At 44.7% G+C, this 21,056-nt stretch overlaps 1 protein-coding gene across 1 annotated transcript in view; it reads right to left on the reverse strand.

Moving 5' to 3' along the window:
- Positions 1–19,509, reverse strand: part of SLC38A5 (solute carrier family 38 member 5) — a 72,287-nt gene extending 52,778 nt beyond the window's left edge. The window contains exon 1 of the mRNA XM_083719308.1: positions 19,372–19,509. The gene's annotated coding sequence lies outside the window, so the exon portion shown is untranslated. The remainder of the gene's footprint in view (positions 1–19,371) is intronic.
- Between the last annotated feature and the right edge of the window lie 1,547 nt (positions 19,510–21,056).

The following is a 21,056-nucleotide window of genomic DNA, read 5'->3' on the forward strand; positions in this document are numbered from 1 at the left end:
GAGGAAATTATTGTACGTAGCACAAAGTCACAAGATGTCTGTATGGCGGAAAAACCTTCTTACTTTGATCCCTGCCAAATAACTGATCTGGAATTTATCTGCTGAATTCGGTGAAGCTGAATGATGGCTGGTGGGTAGCCCATCACCGAACCCATTTCCAGTTTTCCACAAAATCTCAGCCATGTTATGAGTGAACCTCCACATTTTATGTTAGTCCACCATACTTCATGATTTACAAAAAAGCCCAAATTCATTAACAATTGTGCTAACAAGCCTCGTTTCTCAGTGTAGATAATGGTATTGAGCTTCCATTTCAAGGTAGCCAATATCTAACATTCAAGAACTCCTATAAACAGCAGCCCAAAATGTAAGGCTTCTGTGTGGAGTATTTGTTGTGGGAAAGTTTCTCACACAGCTGTGAATGTCAGTGGACAAAGTTCTTCGGGATAGCAAGGTTTTTTGTGCGTTACTGAAGGGACGGTATGGTGATCTTCAGTTTGTGAAAAGTTTTTATACTACGGACTGTGGGTTCTTCTGAACTATTTGTGTCTTCTGATTTTATTTATTAAAATGGTTTTTCAATCCTGCTCCTCAGGAAAACAGCAACAACTCGCTACAGAGCAGCTTACAAATCAGTAAAGAGAGAGAAAACAGACCCTGCCCTCAGACTTACGATCACAACGACATTACCCAAAAGGAAAATGGATGGGCGAGGAGGAGGAAATAAGTAAATTCGGATTCAAGCTTTTAGTAATGTGTTGTTCTACTGGCCAGCTGGGTGGAGATAAAGTTGCTGGTCTCCTTGTTGCGTCTGTTAAGTTGCCCTTCTCTTCTCTCCTCCTCTGAAGGAGCCTGATATGGTGGCTGTTGCCGAGTGACAGCTGATCGAAGGGGCATCCTATATATATTATTTGCATATCTCAGTCAATAAAACCTATAAATGGAACACAACGGGAATCTTATCTAGGAACGTGCTTATGTTCCACCTCCTCCATACAACCCTGCCTAGCAACTGTACTCCTCAAATGGGACATGGCTGAGTATACTGTGCTCCAGAAACTGGGCTTTTAGTGTTGCAGCTGCAGCCCTCTGGAATAGAGTATCAGAAGGTACCCACTGCCATGATGCCACCTGATGACATTTTTGTTTAATAAGGCTTCCCGTGAGGCATCACCCAGTCATTTGTTAAATATTAATCATACATTTGTTGGAACAGCTTTAGTGCTTTTAGAGATTGTAGAAAGGCTTTCGGTTTCTTTAGGAATTTGCATTCTTTGCATTTTATTTTTATTGTGTTGTACACCACTTGGGAGGCCCCAGGCTACGGAGCAGTTTATAAATTTGTAAAATAAATACAATTTAAAATGGCTCTGTCTCAGGAGAGGACCAGCTTCCCCATATTTTCTCTCACTGGTCCCTAATATAAGCAAACGTTCCAAATGACCCAGTCCAAAAATATTACATCAAACTTGGATGAGTTCCCAAAGGCATTCTCAATAGATAACTTTTCTGGAGCTAAATCTGGAAACAGGACCTCTCTCTCTCCCTATAAACATTTCTGGAGAATCTCCACAGTCGTCTGGATTTGTGGGAGGCACAGATATAGAGAACAGCTGTATGATTGGAGGCATTCATATCAACTGCCATGGTGCATTAATCGCCCCTTACATATTAGGCAGAGTGAGTCCATGTTGGTGACTCCCAGCCTGCTAGAACAAAAGACCTCTAAGCAGTATACATGTCTAAAATGTCCATTCAAAATACCAGTTAAAAGCAAATGTTAAAAACAAGTTACATAAAAATGTGTTTGGATACACGTACACACCAGTCATATTTATGTGATCTCTATCTAGCTAACTAAATTGGTTAAATTGACACTTTTTGGAAAAACAGGGCTGCAGTTTTGGCCTTATTGATTTCACTGCCAACTAAACTCTTCTTTGTTCCAGCAAGGCTATCCAGCCGTGAGATTTTGTTAAGCGGGTTTAGCAGGCATAAGTGTTTTACCTACTAAAATCATGTGTCAAAATAAAACGCCTGGGTAGGCTTGTTGGAACAAAAAAAGGGTTTTAAACGAGCACTGAAAATAATATGGCAAAGGAGTTTGCTTGATATCAATGGGCAGGGAGTTCCAGTGTGTAAATGCTGCCAGTTTAGAGAGAGAGAGAGAGTAAATGCATGGCAATTTAGAGAGCATAAGGAAAGGATTGGGCCCTGTCCTGAGTTTACAATCTAACTTTAGACTGGAGTAGCAATGTGAGGCGGGGGGGGGGGGGAGAGAAGGAAGACACAGTAGGAGGGGAAAAGACAGTCAAAACTAGGATAATGAAGATCAGCAAAGACAGTTACATATCCGATTTTGTTTCAGCAAGACACTAAGGGGTTAAGCCAAATGGAGGAGGATATTTTTGAGCTGAGCTTTTAGCAGGGGAGGGAGAAGCGGGGAGAGAGAAAGAGAGGTAGCTCCTTATGGGTATTCTGGGAGCGGTTTATTTACTTACTATATTTATATAAAGCTGTCCAATGGCATTGTTCTCCAGAGTTATAGCATAAAGTGATCAATTGCAATTAAAAACACAGCAAACTGAAATAACAACCTGGGGCACCAAACAGATGAATGAAAACAGGCAAGAAAGATATAGCCCATGAACAGCAATTACTAAATGAAAAGGTATATTTACGTCATAGGTTTGAAGTTTTATTTATTGGTGTTCAGTTCTAAAAATCACTGACAAGGCTGTATCAGTTCAGAATTCGGGGTGTGTTTGTGCACACACGTGCGCCTGTGCACATACAAAACGGCCTTGCCTGTTTGCTCCTGGCCAGTGTGCCCTCAGCCTCATCATTCCTATGGAGTGGTTAGACAGTGTTGGAGTAATTTTATTTATTTATTCATTCATTCATTCATTCATTCATTCCCTGCCCATCTGGCTGGGATTCCCCAGCCACTCTGGGAGGCTTCCAACAAAATATTAAAATACTGTAATGCATCAAACATTAAAAGCTTCCCTAAACAGGGCTGCCTTCAGATGTCTTCTAAAAGCCTGGTAGTTGTTGTTCTCTTTGTCATCTGGTGGGAGGGCGTTCCACAGGGCGGGCGCCACTACCGAGAAGGCCCTCTGCCTGGTTCTCTGTAACTCGGCTTCTCGCAGTGAGGGAACTGCCAGAACGCCCTCGGCACTGGACCTCAGTGTCCGGGTAGAACGATGGGGGTGAAGACGCTCCTTCAGGACCTGGGAGACCAGGGTTCAAGTCCTCACTCAGGCATGAAGTTCATTGGTCGATCCTGAGTCAGTCTCTCAGCCCAGCCTACCTCGCAGGGGTGTTGTGAGGGTGAAATGGAGAGGGGGAGAACATAGCATGCCACCTTGAGCTCCTTGGACAGAAGAGGGGACGACGACAACAACAACGAAAGCAATACACGGGGGAAACCCATCCCATGGAGCCTCACAGAAGCGGTGGCTGGTTTTCTAAGTTCTTTTCTAAGTTCCTGAACAATCTAGATTTGGAAAAGAGGCAGGGCTGGACTTAGGTTTGATGAGGCCCTAAGCTACTGAAGGTAATGGGGCCCTTTATATAATTATTATTATTATTATTATTATTATTATTATTATTATTATTATTATTATTATTATTCCCAGTTCAGGAAACCAGGCTCAGGGTGGCTAACAACAAATTTAAAACACTTAATTGATGCTACAAAAAAAGCATAAAATATGGTATAAAGCATAAATAGCAATAAAATAAAAAATCAATTTAGGGGGGAAATCCATCCAATAAACATTAGATGATCACCAGGGCTAGCTGGCTAAATTAGTCCCACTTGGGCATATGCCCAGCTGTCCTTTGTCAACAACAAATTGTGGCTGGTTTTTGTGTTGAATATATGCTATATGGTAATTTATGGACCTAATAGGTATCTAAAGCCATTTGCATATGTTGCCACGCAACCCGTCCATGCAGAATGAAGGCACCCTATATTATAGAAATGAGCAAACCAGTGATATTTTAAGGAGCAGGCTAGCAGATGGGGCCCATTACTTACATCATAGGAGCCTATAGAACACAAAACACTGTTGCTGTATGTAGGTTTTATTTTATTTGTGTTTTATCTTATGTTTTTGAAATGTACATCCAGGTTGTTTTTTTCCTTTAATTTTTTGGGGGGCCCCAAGAGAGTGGGGCCCTAAGCTATAGCTTGTTTAGCTTATACTTAAATACGGCACTGAAAAGAGGCTAGCTATGAGGGAACACTGCTACCTAAGCGCTCAGGAGGGTTGCTAGACAGGGAAACTTCAGTTCAGCTGTTCTCTGTCCTTTTTACTATATGTGTGTGTGTATCCAGAACTTCCGGGTCTATGTAAGGGCCTGTTTCCCAGCTCAGCTGCAGCCAAATCTCCAAGCAGTCCTTCCCTTCCATTTCCATATTCCTCCCAGCGCTTGCCTTTAAACAGGCTTGTGCCTGACAATGGCTATAATTATGCCCCCTTGCTAATTAGGTGTAATTATAAACAGTTCCTCCAAAGCAGCTTGGGATTCCAAAGGCCTGGGGATTGTTAGCGTAACGCATGGAGCAAGCCAACGGTAATTGGGGGATGCCAGGAGCTCCCAGGGAATCCGTGGGGCCAGCTCTGACCATTGGGCACTGCTGCCTCTCTGGGCCACAAAGTTTAATGTGAGGGAGCTCTGGCGTATTCCTTCAAGTGCTAGGAGCTCAGGGAAGGGGAGGCGTGATAATGGCAGGCTTTTTCAGCTACCGTTCCGTCTAGTTATAGCCAAAACACTGCAAAGAGTGCCCTTCCAAAGACAAAATCCTGTCACCAAGAAAATGCAAGCTCAGTAATCGATAGTAGATTTAGGAATATTTTGTCTGTCTGTTCACTAGGCGTTTCAACAGCTCTAAAGAGATTGTAACCAAACTTTGCAGAATTAGATGCCATTTCAAATCAATTTGGTGGATTGAATTTTTCAAAACTGCATTTCCTTTTTTTGGTTTCTTCAAATTCCTGAGCAACGGCGGTTACAAGGCTGCCAGCAGACTTATAAAGTATGCCAATTTGCTCCTTTTTTAAAAAAATAACAATATATTCGAGTTTAGAAACCATTCAGATAGGCCCACGGCTATGGTGAACACTGAAGCCTTGCCCCTGGTGGCTTGAAATCTACCTGCTCTGCTCTCCTGGTTTCTGAGATATTAGCAGGTACAGGATTACTCATTTGCTTCCAATATGTTTGCAGCTGTAGGTGTTAGAAACTTAATTTAAAGTGCTTAACTGTGACAGAACCATGCCCTTTGGGCCTGCCCTGCTGTTAGCAGTGGCCTCAGGTGGCAGATGGGAGGGTGGGGCTGCGGCAGCAGCAGCCTCCCCCAGCCCTTTCAGTTGCCCCTCCCCGCGGCCTAGGACCCACATACGTACGGGACCGCCTCTCCTGGTATGCCCCACGGAAGACCTTAAGGTCCACAAATGACAACATTTTGGAGGTCCCAGCTCAAAAGGTGGTTAGACCGGTCTCAACTAAGGCCAGGGCCTTTTCAGTACTGGCCCCGACTTGGTGGAACGCTCTGTCACAAGAGACTAGGGCCCTGCGGGACTTGACATCTTTCCGCAGAGCCTGCAGGACAGAGCTGTTCTGCCTGGCCTTTGGTTTGGACTCAGTCTGACCCTTATGTTTCCCTCCCCTTATGGTTTTGATCTATGGGCTACTTTTAAAATGAGGCTGCACCTCCCACTTTTAAAATGTCCCTGCACCTCCCATCTCATCTCTCAAGCCTCTAGCATTGCCTGGCAAGGGATGGCGACCTAGGACAGGGTTTTCACAGGACCAGTTGCTACAGGCTGCGGGCAGTGAAAAAAGAGCACCCTGGTCCTTTGCATAATGGAAAAGGGGGCACACAAAAGCGAAAGCCCCCCAAAGCCCAATGCAGCCATCACAATAATATCAAAACATGCTCCAGCTCAACTCCCACTCCAGCTTTGCAGAACCACTTTACAACCAACTGCCCCGGGGGAAAGGTCCTGGTGTTTATTGCATGTATGCATTTTTTTTAAACATAGAGTGGTACCTTGGTTCTCAAATGCCTTGGTACTTGAACAACTTGGAACCCAAACACTGCAAACCCAGAAGTGTTCCAGTTTGCGAACTTTTTTGGAAGCCAAACGTGCTCCGTTTTGAGTGTTATGCTTCCGTTTTGAGTGTTGCACTGAGGTCTGTCTGTTTTTGCTATTTATTTTGCATTTTTATTTCTGCGGCTCTTTTTTGTGTGACTGTGTGGAACCTAGTTCAGCTACTGACTGATTGATTGTGTGACTGCAGTACACTGTTTATTGCTTTCATTTTATGGATCAATGGTCCCGTTAGATAGTAAAATTCATGTTAAATTTAACAATTCATGTTAAGTGGTTTTAGGGTTGTTGGTTTTTTTAAAAAAAAAGTCTGGAACAGATTAATCCATTTTGCATTACTTTCTATGGGAAAGCACACCTTGGTTTTGGAGCACTTTGGTTTTGGAAGGGACTTCCGGAATGGATTAAGTTTGAGAACCAAGGTACCACCGCACTGTAGTTTAATGTTTCTTGCAAGGATCTGTATCCTGAAATCATTGTAATAAACAAGCAACAGCAATACCATGCAATTCATTCGGGTAAGGTCCTTTTCCAAGATCTCTCTGTAGGAAAGTTGTGTCGTGCACTGAGAAAGACAGGACCTTCTCGATGCTGGTGCTAAGACTGGTGCTGCTATTGTACATCTTTTTGGAGGCAGGTTAAGACGGGTTTCTTTTTGCCCAGACTCTTAAAATGTTGTATTGTTTCATCTGATTGAATCGTTCTTGGTTTATTACTTTTCAGGTTTTTATTAGGTTGCTTTGATTTTTATACAGGGTGTGACCGGAAAATAGGGTGAATAATGAGAAATGCCGGATTCGTGAAGACACATGGGAGGCGTTCGTCCGTATCTCAGTTAATATACGTGCACGTCTCGGCATTTGTTGACGGGCCTACATTCATGCGGTAGCGTTTAGTAGCTGTTAACAGTGCAGTGGTTTTCTCAGTAGTGATGTATGGAAGTGAGAGCTGGACCATAAAGAAGACTGATTGCCGAAGAATTTATGTTTTTGATTTATGGTGCTGGAGGAGACTCTTGAGAGTCCCATGGACTGCAAGAAGATCAAACCTCTCCATTCTGAAGGAAATCAGCCCTGAGTACTCACTGAAAGGACAGATCGTGAAGCTGAGGCTCCAATACTTTGGCCACCTCATGAGAAGAGAAGACGATCTGGAAAAGACCCTGATGTTGGGAAAGATGGAGGGCACAAGAAGAAGGGGATGACAGAGGACCAGATGGTTGGACAGTGTTATCGAAGCTGCTAAAATGTGTTTAACCAAACTACGGGAGGCGGTGGAAGACAGGAGTGCCTGGCGTGCTCTGGTCCATGGCATCACGAAGAGTCGGACACGACTAAACGACTAAACAACAACAACAAATAGTGCAATGCGTCATGATTGAAAATGGAGCAGAAAGTCAGTATGAAATTCTGTTTCAAATTGGGTAAATGGGCACCAGAAATCCACCAAATGCACACAATTCTGTATGGAGATGAATCTGTAACTTAAAAGACAGTGTATGAGTGGTTTAAGCATTTCTGTGAAGGGCAGCAACCCTCGAAGATGACCCTTGGTCTGGCAGACCACCGACAAGCAGAACAGCAGCAAATGTTGACAGAGTTTGTGAGTTATTAATGCAGGATCAGCGTTTGTCCGTCGGAATGATGGCGGAATGTTATGCCTATCGGCTTGGTTACTCGAGAGCGAACAGGCAAGATCCTCACTGGTCTTTTCAAAGGCTTTATTATTGGTGCAAAAACATTTACAGTGCAAAACGCCTCAATTTCATGTCTTGCTCAGTCACTAGCAGAATCTGAGAGTGGGCGGTCCTTAAACCTTCCCCAGCAGAGCAGTCTCTTGACCCCCATCCAACGCCTCCCCTCTCTGCACAAAAACCTACTGCGCAGGGAGGGCGTGGGTAAAGGGGGACCTGCTCCCCCCACACTTTGCTCATGCATGGTGTCTTGGCTCTTTCTTGCATCCTCCAAGCCCTGCATCTCTTCCCCACTAGAGGCGGGGCTTCCCCGACTTCCGGGTTAGTGCCATCGGCAATGGCGGTGTTCCTCTGACTGAGAGGAATCCGCTCCGTGGAATTTGGGTCATGCCGCCGCGGTGAAGGCGGAGACCCTTTAAAAATCCCAGGCGGAGGAAGCCTGGGAACGTGGGATTCGGCTGACACCAGGAGCGCCCCCCCTACCCGCAGGGAAACCCCTTTTTGGGGGTTCCGAAGTGACGTGGGGTTTTGAATCAACCGCTATTTTTTACGGAGTGAAGCCGCGTAGCCATTGCCGGAGAGCGCTGACTTTTTCTTGTGGACAATTGGATTTCAAACAACAACCCATGAGTAGAACGGAAATTGGACTTTTAAAGTACTTTTAAATTGGTACCGATCGAGGAAGGTCTAAACAGGAAGTCCACCTCCCCTTTCTGTAAATAAACTGAAGCAAAGAACTTGTTAACTAAGGTCGTGGAGAGTCTTACCTAAAGGATTAAAACTCCACTGATTGAAACTACTATCAACACTCTTTTTGGAAGCAGGGAAGCCTGCAGGAGAAGATCAAAATTTGGAATTGAAGCACCACTTCCCTAAACCCGCGAGAGCCCGTGGATGGCGAAGAGATAAATTTGACAGCTAGCTGTCAAGATACAAAAGAAGGACTTTGTTGCTATTGTCAGTTTCTGTGTTTAAAAAGAAGGAAGGCAATTGCTACAATTTTACGTTTGGGACTTTTGGGACTGTGCTAGAAGGAGTGTAAATGGAAACTGTGTCCCTCTAGAGGGAGTTTTGGGATAGTGTTGCAAGGATGCAGCTGGGAAATTGGTCCTAAAGATAAAGTCTCTGAGAAAACTAGCTTTGACCTTGGACATTTCAAGGATGGCGGATGAGAAGGAAGTCGCGTCTGAACTGAATAGGACATTTTATCTGCTGGGAAAGCTGCAAGAACAGATAAACGTCATGGCTACCAATGTTGAAATTTTGGGAACAAAAGTGGGCATCAGTAAAGAAGTAGACAAGAACCCGGCACAGGAATCTCTTTTAACTGAACAAATTGAAGAACCAGAGAAGGAGAAAGTTGCTGTTGTTAAAGTGATGCATGGGGGAGTCGTAACCCTACAGAGGCAAATGGTGGATTACAACTTCAGGCCTTATACGTTTGCAACTAGGAGAAGCCAGTTTTTAGAGATGAGAGCCTGGCTTGGTTTGGAAAATGAAAGATGGAGAGATCACCCTATGTGGGGATCAAATAACTTTTGGGATTTGAATCTGAGTCAGGTGGAAATTGGAGCCTCTGGGGCCTTTGGATTTGGCAGGAGTGTGAAACAAGATTTGGAATATTCTATGGGCCCTGCCTTTAACTATGGAAGTCTGGCAGACTCGCTAAGAAGGAATTTGACTACCGTTGGGTTGGAGCTCCCCCGAGATTTGTTCTTTAACACCAAAGACTATCAAAAAGATCGGCAGAGGGGACATGAAAGAGAGTTAAGAGCCTCGGACTTAAGATCTCCGGGTTGATGGAATTTTGGAGAACTGTTGGCAGGGGCCGAGACCAGGGAGGGGAGATGGTGAAAGAAAAATTGGGAATTTAAAGTGTATATATTGTGATAATAATAATAATAAAAATTCTTTTAATGAGAGATGGGAAAATCGTGGAATGGAATCTTTGTGACCCTAGGGGAAACGTCTTAAGAGAATAATTTCAGATATATAAGTTTTAAGGAGAAATAAGATTAAATAAAGTAAAAGTGGATGGCTAATTGGCGAATGAGAGAATGGAAAATTACAGTATATTAAGATAAGTTATAAAGATAAAAATAAAGATGAAGGATTTGCTGAAATATCTATTTGAATTAGAATACAAAGAGGGGAGGTGTGAGGTGGTCAAGGAGATAAGTTAAGAAAGGGAGTTATATCAAGGTTTAACTTGTTCTTTTGTTGTTTTTTGATTGTATCTTTTTTTCTTTTTAGCTGTTTTTGTTTTTTTGTTTTTGTTTTTTTTCTTGGATATGTTTTGTTTTTGTATATTGTGTTCCTTTTTGTAACCTTTTAAAACATGAATAAATATTATTTGGGGGGAAAAATAGAGGTGGAGCTTCCCTCCTCCGCTGAGGAAGTGCTGCTCCGCACGATCTTTGGAGGCTCCCTGTAATCCAGCTGCCCTTCCACCTCTCATGTCTGAGCTGATGGCAGTTCCCTGACACGGAAGAATTGCATATTCCACATGAAATTGTTGCTGAGGTTACTGAGTTGTCCTGCCCTCCATATTCTCCCGATCTGGCCTCACCGAATTTCTTTCTTTTTCCAAAACTGAAATCTGCACTGAAAGGGCACAGATTTTCCAACATTTCACACGTCCAAGCTGCTGTGATGAGGGAATTGAAAGCAGTACAAAAAGAGGACTTCTCCAGAAGTTTCCAACAGTTCTACGAACATTGTCAATGGTGCATTGTATCTGAGGGGGCCTACTTTGAAGGCCTGTAAGGTACGTATGTTCAAATATTTCTCGCTGTCCGATTTCTGTGACCATTCACCGAACTTTCCGGTCACACCTTGTGGTTTGTTTTAAGATTGCATTGCCATATGGATTTTTAGGTACACTGCCCTGGAATCCATGTTGGGATGAAGACATGGTTTGTAAAATGTCAAAATAAATGAAATGCATTGACTATTGAGAGTCCTGAATCCTTGTGTTACCTTTTAACCAGCACTGGGACACATCCATCCAGTGTCCATTTGTCTGTGCTTTAAAAATTTCTCCATTTGTTCCAACAGAAAACTCAAATGAGTTGCCTCCCTGTTTTTTGTTTTCTAACAGGGCAATCCAGTATATCTGCACTCAGAAGTGAGGCCCATTGAGTTCAATGGGGCTTACTCTGCGAAACATAGGGACACTCTTGCATGCCTGAAAATGTTATTCCTGCTGGCCCCTATCCTATTCACAAACCCCTCTTTTCTTCTGGAAACCCCAAAGAAACCAGCTCCTCCCACTTTTACCCTGAAATTTACCCTGAAATTCTATCCTGGATTTACCCTGAAATTGTGAACTCTCCTCCTCTGACGTGCTTCTGACAGAGCAGAAAGGAAGGATCGGTAGGTTGCCATAGGTCCTCTTTTCCCAGGACATGGCCTCTTTTTCATGGGCAGAGTCATCAAAGCAATCCATAGTGTTAAAAGCTGGCAAATGTGTCCTCTTTTTTGCTCTTCAAAATATGGCAACTCTACATTTGGACATGCAGAGACCTGCATCAGTTCCCAGCAGGTCTCTAGTTTTGCATTTCATTCTGTCCATTCTGTCTTTCTTTTCTCACCCCCCCTCTACACACTGGTTATAATCCTTTTGATATGATAGGTAAAGGTAAAGGGACCCCTGACCGTTAGGTCCAGTCGTGGCTGACTCTGGGGTTGCGGTGCTCATGTTGCTTTATTGGCTGAGGGAGCCAGCGTACAGCTTCCGGGTCATGTGGCCGGCATGATTAAGCTGCTGCTGGTGAACCAGAGCCGTGCACGAAAACGCCGTTTATCTTTCCACCGGAGCGGTACCTATTTATCTACTTGCACTTTGACATGTTTTTGAACTGCTAGGTTGGCACTATATTCTGTCTGACACTGATATGTCGTTTTAGGTTATACAGCAAATTTGTTCTCATCTTGTTCTCTTCCATGCTAATATATGCCCACAGCCTCATCTTATCTTTCTGACCCTCCATGCTTAGGGCGGCGTACGTTTTTGTCTTTACAGTAACTCCTTGGGAGTGGTTAAGTTTCAAGGCTAAAGGAGGACTGAATCTAGATCTCCCAAAGTCCAACACCAGATCAACTGCACCACCAGGGCTCTTACACCTTTTGAACACAGGGGACGCAATGCATTTTTGCTGATAAGCAGATCTCACCGAGTGTTTGTCTTATTTCCAAGTGTGCGAGACACGAGGGTTGACAGCTGGCCAGCACTTGGTTACCTGCTCCCATTTCGACCACACCTCTTCCAAGCAACAGCACAAAGCCCCATCTGTCCCTGGTGCAGCTGACATTTCCTTCAAAACCTTCTGAGCTGTTGCAATATTTATAAATATTCCATTGCACCTCAGCAGACAAGCCAATGGCTAGGAAGGCCTCCTTCCAAATGACGAAATCTAGCAGAGCTCTTGCCGTCAATCACTGCAGACACGGAACCGCACCCCAGGTAGCAAAAGGAGCTGCTGTCCAAATGATTGTCGGAGCCTCCCACTTTCCGCTTCCAACCCACTCAAGTATGGGAGAAAAGGAGGTGAATCTTACCCGGTGCTTGAATTTATCTTTCTGCTCCACAACATTACCCAACCCTGCATGAAAGATACATAAAAGGTAAAGGTAAAGGGACCCCTAACCATTAGGTCCAGTCGTGGCCGACTCTAGGGTTGGGGTGCTCATCTCGCTTTATTAGCCGAGGGAGCCGACGTACAGCTTCCGGCTCATGTGTCCAGCATGACTAAGCCGCTTCTGGCGAACCAGAGCAGCGCACGGAAACGCAGTTTGCCTTCCCGCCAGAGTGATACCTATTTATCTACCTGCACTTTGATGTGCTTTTGCACAAATCTGCAAGTCCTAGGCTCTGTGGTTTAACCCACAGCACCACCCGCGTCCCTGAAAGATACATAGGGGGTGGGAAAATGTCATTATATCTAGCCTCAGGTGCATGGTGGGTGAGCATGGCAAGGCTGTGGCAAGAGGATAAGAAGATTGGTGGTCTTGTGAGGTGGTAAAAGCTTTCTGGGCAATGATATATAATGAGTTAAAGAAAACAATCAAGAAAACTTTTGTTAAAAAACCAGAGGCTTTTTTTTGGTTAGGTATGATAGGTGAGGAAATACCAAAATCAAATAAACGACTGTTTATGTACGCAACGACGGCAGCAAGAATGCTTCTGGCCCAGAGATGGAAAGAAGGAGAAGTACCGACCAGAGGAGAATGGCAGACAAACTGATGGAGTACGCAGAAATGGCAAGACTGACGGGAAAGATCAGAAACCAGGAAGACCAAGTATTTTTAAAAGACTGGAATAACTTTTTAATATATCTGAAAGACCACTGTAGACAGCTGAAATTGGCAGGAAAACAATGACACTACAAGTTGAATGAATTTTGGTTACTATGATTATATAATAGATGGATTACAGTAAAAAATGTAGGGGGGGTGGAATTCAGAAATGGAACCCACTGAGGGAGGGAAGGAGGTCTGAAGGTTCAAAAGAACCTCTTCTTATTTATTTTTTTGGAATGGTTATGTTTATTGTGTACAACCTAATAAAACTAATAAAATAAACTAATAAAAATTATTTTTTAATTAAAAAACGAGGGTCAGAAGAACCCCGTGCACAGTCTGGGACGCTCCCGTCTCTCCTGTTCACACATTTCGAGGCCTCGGCCTCATTATAAGTCACATTCTGGGACTGAACCCTGGTAAACCCAAACTCCAATTAAGCCCTGCCTGTAAGGCAGTTAATATTTGGCAAGCCAAGGCTCCTTTCCCTTTGCAGCTGCTGCCCAGGGGGCCTTTCCCAAGAAGCAGAGCAAGGAGATAACAAAATCAGCCAACCACAGGCATGTCCCAACCCTGCGGGGAGCTGCACTCCCACTTCCTCTGCTGCACACAGAACAATCACCTCATTCAAAATTCCAGGTTCCCTCCAAATTGTCAAGCCCAGGGCAGCCGCTTCCTCATTGATCAGTTTGCAATGAACAGCGGGGCGTCTGAAGGTGTAATGCTACTGCCTCCACCTCTGCAATGGCCTGGTGTGACCTTGCAGAGACCCGAAAGAAACATTACTGGAAACCCTTGCTCTGTCAGACACCGGGGGAGATAGTCGCTTAGGGCAATTATCCCCACAAACAGATCTGAGTGCCTCGGGTTACATACGCTTCAGGATACAGACTCCACTAACCCAGAAATACAGTGGTACCTCGGGTTAAGTACTTAATTCATTCCGGAGGCCCGTTCTTAACCTTGAAATTGTTCTTAACCTGAAGCACCACTTTAGCTAATGGGGCCTCCTGCTGCTGCCGCACCACCGGAGCACGATTTCTGTTCTCATCCTGAAGCAAAGTTCTTAACACAAGGTACTATTTCAGGGTTAGCAGAGTCTGTAACCTGAAGTGTATGTAACCTGAAGTGTATGTAACCCAAGGTACCACTGTAGTACCTCGGGTTAAGAACTTTGCTTCAAGATGAGAACAGAAATTGTGCTCCGGCAGCGCGGCGGCAGCAGGAGGCCCCATTAGCTAAAGTGGTGCTTCAGGTTAAGAAAGTTTCAGGTTAAGAATGGACCTCCAGAACAAATTGAGTACTTAACCCGAGGTACCACTGTATACAGAATCAAGGACAATGTGAGCCTGGACTTACAGGGACTGAGCTCTGGAATACACTGAGAAAGGGACTGTCTCTGAGCATGTGAAGAGTGCTTTTTATTCTACTGAGTAACTACAGACCACTGTTGCATGTAGAATCAAAGCTCCTGGGCTTTGCACTTTTGCACTGCCTGATTAACCACTGGGAGTCGATGCAACAGATCTGGCTTCTGTGGTTCCAGAGGGGTGGGCTGAAATCAACCTGTTTAAGTTACAAGGAAGGGGATTTCAAGCACACCTTACTAAGAACTTTCTGCCTGTCTGAGCTGGTTGGCGGCAGAGCAGACTGAGTGGGAAAGGCTCTGCTTCACTGGAAGTTTTCAAGCAGAGGCTAGATGTCCAATCAGGGATGTCACAGCAGCAGACTTACAGCACGAGCAGGAAACAAGACCAGATGAGGTCCTTTCCAACGCGATGATTTAGTAATGAGCATTGTATGGAAAGGGACGCGGGTGGAGCTGTGGGTTAAACCACAGAGCCTATAACTTGCCGATCAGAAGGTCGGCAGTTCGAATCCCCACGACGGGGTGAACTCCCATTGCTCAGTCCCTACTCCTGCCAACCTAGCAATTCGAAAGCACGCCCAAGTGCAAGTAGATAAATAGGTACCGCTCCGTTGGGAAGGTAAACGGCATTTCCATGCGCTGCTCTGGTTCGCCAGAAGCAGCTTAGTCATGTTGCCCACATGACCTGGAAGCTGTCTGTGGACAAATGCCGGCTCCTCGGCCTATAGAGCGAGATGAGCGCCACAACTCCAGAGTCGGCCACGACTGGACCTAATGGTCAGGGGTCCCTTTACCTTCTCTCTTGTCTGGAGAAAGGGGCGAGAGAAGTGTTGTTCACCCTCTCTCCTAACACCAGAACTTGTGGACATCCAACGAAGGTTGTTCAAAGATTCAGGGCAGAGAAAAGAAATCACTGCACATCACACAGCGCATAGCTGAACTAGGGAATTCCATAAGAGACAGTGATGGCTACCATCATGGAAGAGAATTTGACAGATTCATGGAAGATAAGACCACCAATGGCTACTAACCCCGATGGATATTTTCTGCCTCCACCATTGGAAGCACGATAGCTCTGATTACCAGCTGCTGGGAATTGCAGGTGAGGAAGATGCTGTTGTGCTCAGGTCTTGCTTGTGGGCTTCCTGTAGGAACCTGTGAGAACAGGATGCTGGAATAGTTGGTGCACTGGCTGATCTGGCTGTTTGTTCTTACGTTCCTATTAAAATAGTGCCTTTTTTACTCTGGTTTAATGGGTACTTCCAAGAAAAGATGCGCAGGACCAAGTTTTCTGGGTCTCTAGCATTAAATGGTCAAGCAGAGACATCACCTTGCCAACATCACCTTGCCGAAGAATGGATGCTTTTGAATTATGGTGCTGGAGGAGACTCTTGAGAGTCCCATGGACTGCAAGAAGATCAAACCTATCCATTTGGAAGGAAATCAGCCTTGAGTGCTCACTGGAAGGACAGATCCTGAAGCTGAGGCTCCAATACTTTGGCCACCTCATGAGAAGAGAAGACTCCCTGGAAAAAACCCTGATGTTGGGAAAGATGGAGGGCACAAGGAGAAGGGGACGACAGAGGACGAGATGGTTGGAAAGTGTTCTCGAAGCTACCAGCATGAGTTTGACCGAACTGCGGGAGGCAGTGGAAGACAGGAGTGCCTGGCGTGCTCTGGTCCATGGGTCACAAAGAGTCGGACACGACTAAACAACAACAATTTGGAGAGTAAGATGCTTCTCTCTTTGAATAGCCACATAAAAAATATTTGGGTTGGTGTTGGTTAAATGTTTAGTTGGGGTTGGTAGTTATTTTAATTTTGGTATAACTGTCTGTTGTTGTTGATTTCTGTTGATTTATTGGTTTGTTTGTTGCTTTGATGTTTGATGTTTTGTTGTGTTTTTATATATGTTGTCAGCCGCCCAAAGTCTCTGGGAGGGATATAAATAATAATAATAATAATAATAATAATAATAATAATAATTATTATTATTATTATTATTATTATTATTATTTCCTTACCATATCCGTGTCATAAACACCATGTTATGACTGTCTGGGCATTACCGCTATGAACATTCCTAAAGTTTCAACCACTTATCGCTAGGAAAGAATTGCGCCATACAACACATTTCTACAATTCATGCTTATGAAAGAGGCGCTTATACTGGAGATGAGGAGACCTCACAACCACATGCCAAGAGTAGAAATATAATTGAAATGGGGGTTGGGGGAATTCACATACATTCCTCAAATTGCCATATTGAGAATGTTCTCTCCCAGCATTCATTTCAGCACAAGTATAAGTGACATTCCCAGAGCATAGATTGTTGCAAGTCATGCCAAACCTAGGCCTTTTTGTTGTTGTTAGAGCAGAGTTTAAAAAACTACAAGCTGCGTATGCACACTCTGAAAGGCAGGCCTTCCTCTGACAGTCATCACAACACAAATATATTCATGCATCTGACAAAGTGGACTCTGGTCCACAAAACCTTATGCCATAATAACTTTTCCCCCCCTTTAAAGTGCTGCAAGACTCTCTTTGGGTATCACAAAGGCTGGAATCCAAAAGAGGTTTGTGGATTGTGCCCAACAGAGCTCTTTTACTTAAGCTGTCTTTGTTTGTAAAAATGTCCATATTTGCATCTAATCAAACGGTGTATCCAAAGATGCCTATATTAGGGGAAATTGCTTGCAAAAGTCTGTTAGGCCATAATTGCATTAAAATATATATTTTATGAGAAATTTCCACAAAATTGCTGGCAAATTCTCATAACCAGCAGGGGATTTTGTGTGGAAGGAGTTCCAGTCCAGCTCTTGTTTTTGTACATTAACTCCTTTCCTTGTTATAAAAGAATAAAAATCCTATTAGAAAACAACTATATTGTGGGTTTTTTTTAAATTCCAACGAATATTAAACATTAAAAAAGAAACAATTATTTAATTCTAAGTGTATGTTTTTTGCATATGGCTCCAGTTGGTGGGTGTTGGCTTCTAGTAAAGAAACAAAGATTCTACATGCCTAAAGTTTGCACATTCCTGTACTTGAATACAAGGAATAATCAGTAAGTTGTGTGGTGGCACCTTAAAAAACTAATAAATGTATTATGGTAGTGGTTCTCAGCTGGTCATCTGCGGACCTCAGGAGTTCTCTGGCACCATTCAGATAAGAAAAAATACCATAGAGATTTCAAAATTTTCAAGTCCATGGCTTGGCTTTTGAAAAACAGGGGCTCTGCAGTACTTAGTTAATTGGGAACCACTGAATTATGGCATAAGCATCTTGTCAGTCTTTCAAATGCCACAAGACTTTTTTCCTGAAATAAACTGAAAATGTCTACCCCTCTAGAAATTGGAAGGCAAGAACTGTGCTTGGGAAACAGGGACCGTTTAGAACATACAGCCCCCTTAAGACAACCTCAAGCCACTTAGGGACCCAGTGCTGGCCTTCATTCGCCCAAATGGTGGATCATGTTGTGCCCAACTGTTCTCTCTGCTTTTGCATTCTTTGCCATGAACATGGACAACTTTTCCACCAAGAGTCAGCAGCAGCATTGCTACTCGCAGTTCCTCTGGCAGGAGGGGCAGTTCTGCTATTCCTCTGCAGGAAAGTCAAGCTTCGCTGTGAATTGGAAAGTCCCAAGGGAAAGTATTTTGACAGCTTGCACACATCTGATCGTAAGCATCTGTGCAAGCTTTTGAAGCCAGAAAAGGAAGGGGCAGGAGGATTCCTGAGCTGCTCTGTCTTCAGATCTGAGCAGGGTGTAGGTTCAGATCTCAGCGGACAGAGAAAGAGAGAGTCAAGGGGACAATTTCCCCTAGATTCTCTCTTGGAACAGGTGTGCTATTAGGAGGGAGGGGAAGTTGAAAGGGGTGAATGTGGACTCTGTTTGCATCTCCAGCAAAGCATTTGAAACAGCAGCCAATTTCCAGAAAGTGAAATCCTAAAGTCTTCTCAGAAGCTGATCTCTGGGCCTGGGAGAACAGGGTTCAAATCCTCACTCAGCTGTGAAGTTAACTGGGTGACTGTGGTGCCCAGTTATGAACTCTCAGACCAACCTACCTTACAGGGTTGTTATGAGGATAAAACGAGAAGGGGTAGAGCTCTTTGTTTGGAGCTCTCGGACAGGAGGAGGAGTGTCCTAGACGGGGTTGGAGACATTGTAGGGAGTGCATGCCTTGGAAAATTCAAGGGAGGAGCCTAGAATATTACTGTATTCCAGTTCTTGGGAGGCAAATAGGATCTCGTCAGGGCTTGTTCTCTGTGGTGAGAAGAGACAGGGATTCAGGCAGAAAGTAAACTGGCCTTCCTAGATTCCTTCTCTCAGAGTCAGGCCTCTTGTTCCAGAACAAATAAGCCTCAGGAACAAACTGAGATTCCATGCTTCTTGCCCACCAATCCTGTGTGAAATTCTTTCGTAGAGATTCGCAACTGGGACGAATACAGCTCCGTCACAAGTACGGACTGGCTCCACAGGTGTGAATGTGGAGCTTTGCAGAGGGAGCTGTTGCTGTAACCTTGGCTTTGTCAGGGACTCTGGGGCAGCTAGGGGGCTGGCTGGCCCACCTCCTTCTGCCTCCCCAAGAAGAATTCCCCCCACCAGAAAAAGCTGCCAGTCGTTTTGTATTCCATGTAGCTGGGCAAACACATTTAAGCAAAAATGGCCTCCTTCATCAACAAAAATGGCTCCATTTAAGCAAGGGTTCTAGTTTGCTCCAAAACGAAAGCAGTGGAACTTTCCACTGCAGATGTGCATGGCAGGGTATAATTTGGACATTTAATCCCAAGTGCACTGATAGAGAGAGAACTGGAAGTGCTAAAGGGCAGAAAGTGTGTGTGACCATTACCCTGAACCCGTTAATAGAATCAATTCCACTCACCTTGCTGGGTCTAGAACCCAAGAGTCCTGGCTCCCAGGGATTCCCCAGAGTTATGGTTTGACAGCAGAGCTGAGCACACCAGTAAATGGAAGCAATAGGCAGCCTTGTCTCATGCATGTCATGAGGTCTGACCCAGCTGGGAAAAGAAACATCACACCCATGCCATTAGAACTAATTCCCTGCCTACTGACAGTCATGTCGTTCCACTTAGAACTGCTGCCCAGACCCTTGACATGAAGACAGTAAATATTATCATCAGTGCCGGCTCCAGGATTGTGGTAGTCTTGAGGCAAGGCACCTCCCATAGGACTTAATATTTTGGGTGACATATAGAGTATGCACCAAGATCTCTCTCTCTCTCCCTGACTCTGAGCTTCTGTGCCAAGTGAGGAGGGCCGTGATCATGGTGCCGTGGGTCTCTTGCCAGTCTTGGCAAACACCCAGCTCTCCTGTTCTCAGGGACCCCCCTCCTCCCCCAGTAATGGAAGTGTGTCATAAAAGGAAAAGAGAAACATGAGAAACGACTCTGAGGAACTCATAGATGGTAAATAATGGAGGAAAACTTCACCTGTTGCATTTCTGCATGTTTTCCTCTCTGGGGATCTGAGTAGGGGTGCTTATTTGCTTTCACTGTTCCGCCTGCATAGCTGTAAACAAAGCCCTATACGGCCTCGGACCCTCGGACCTATGGGACCGCCTCTCCTGGTATGTCCCACGGAGGACCTTACAGTCTTCAAACAAAAACATCTTGGAGATCCCAGGCCACAGGGAGGTTAGGCTGGCCTCAACCAGAGCCAGGGCTTTGTCGGCCGTGGCCCGGATCTGGTGAAATGCTCTGTCACAAGAGACGAGGGCCCTGCAGGATTTGACATCTTTCCGCAGGGCCTGCAAGACAGAGCTGTTCCACCAGGCCTTTGGCCAAGGCACAGTCTGACCCCCCCTCCTTTTGTAATCCTCATAGAACTCTAGCCCAATGGTTGCCATTAATTTGACTCTGAACTGATTTTAGAATGTATTACAATTAATTGATTGTGATTTTATGTAAACTGTGTTTACTGTGGTTAGCCGCTCTGAGTCTGGCTTCGGCTGGGGAGGGCGGGATATAACTAATCATCATCATCATCATCATAAATGTTGCAAATTGCCAATGCTTTCCAACCCAAAGAAACTCCAGTAAGTGCCACCCGTGGCAACTTCACAACACTTGGCTAAAAGGGAAGCATGTAGCAATACCAGATCTTGAGCAGTCCGAGGTGGACACAGGATCCTACCCCAGACACGTGGGCTGAAATGGTAACCTATGAAATGCATGAGAGCCTTGCCTTCCTGGGTGCAATTTTGTGACATTTTAGAGACCCGTTTATTCTGGCATGAGGTTTTACGCAGGTTCCAGCATTGGGGGGAATCCCCTCACTTCACGCAGGTCACTCAGAAATGAGAAGAGGCCCAGGCTGGTTCCAAAGTTATGTGGCGGGTGCCTCATGCAAACCTAAATTGTGGCACTCTCAGTTCAATTGCCCTTACAGCCATCGAGGCCTTGGCAAGTGCCCCTACCCCACATTTACTAGCCCTAACCACAGTAGCAACCCAAGCCTGGCCCTAAATTAGGCCAAAATAAGGCAATCACCTCAGCTGGCCAAAGAGAGGGAAGCAGAAACTGTTTCTGCTCTGGTGTTTCCCTCTAA

This window comes from Podarcis gaigeae (genome assembly GCF_964106915.1).
Source record: "Podarcis gaigeae genome assembly, chromosome: 17".
NCBI classification, from domain to species: Eukaryota; Metazoa; Chordata; class Lepidosauria; order Squamata; family Lacertidae; genus Podarcis; species Podarcis gaigeae.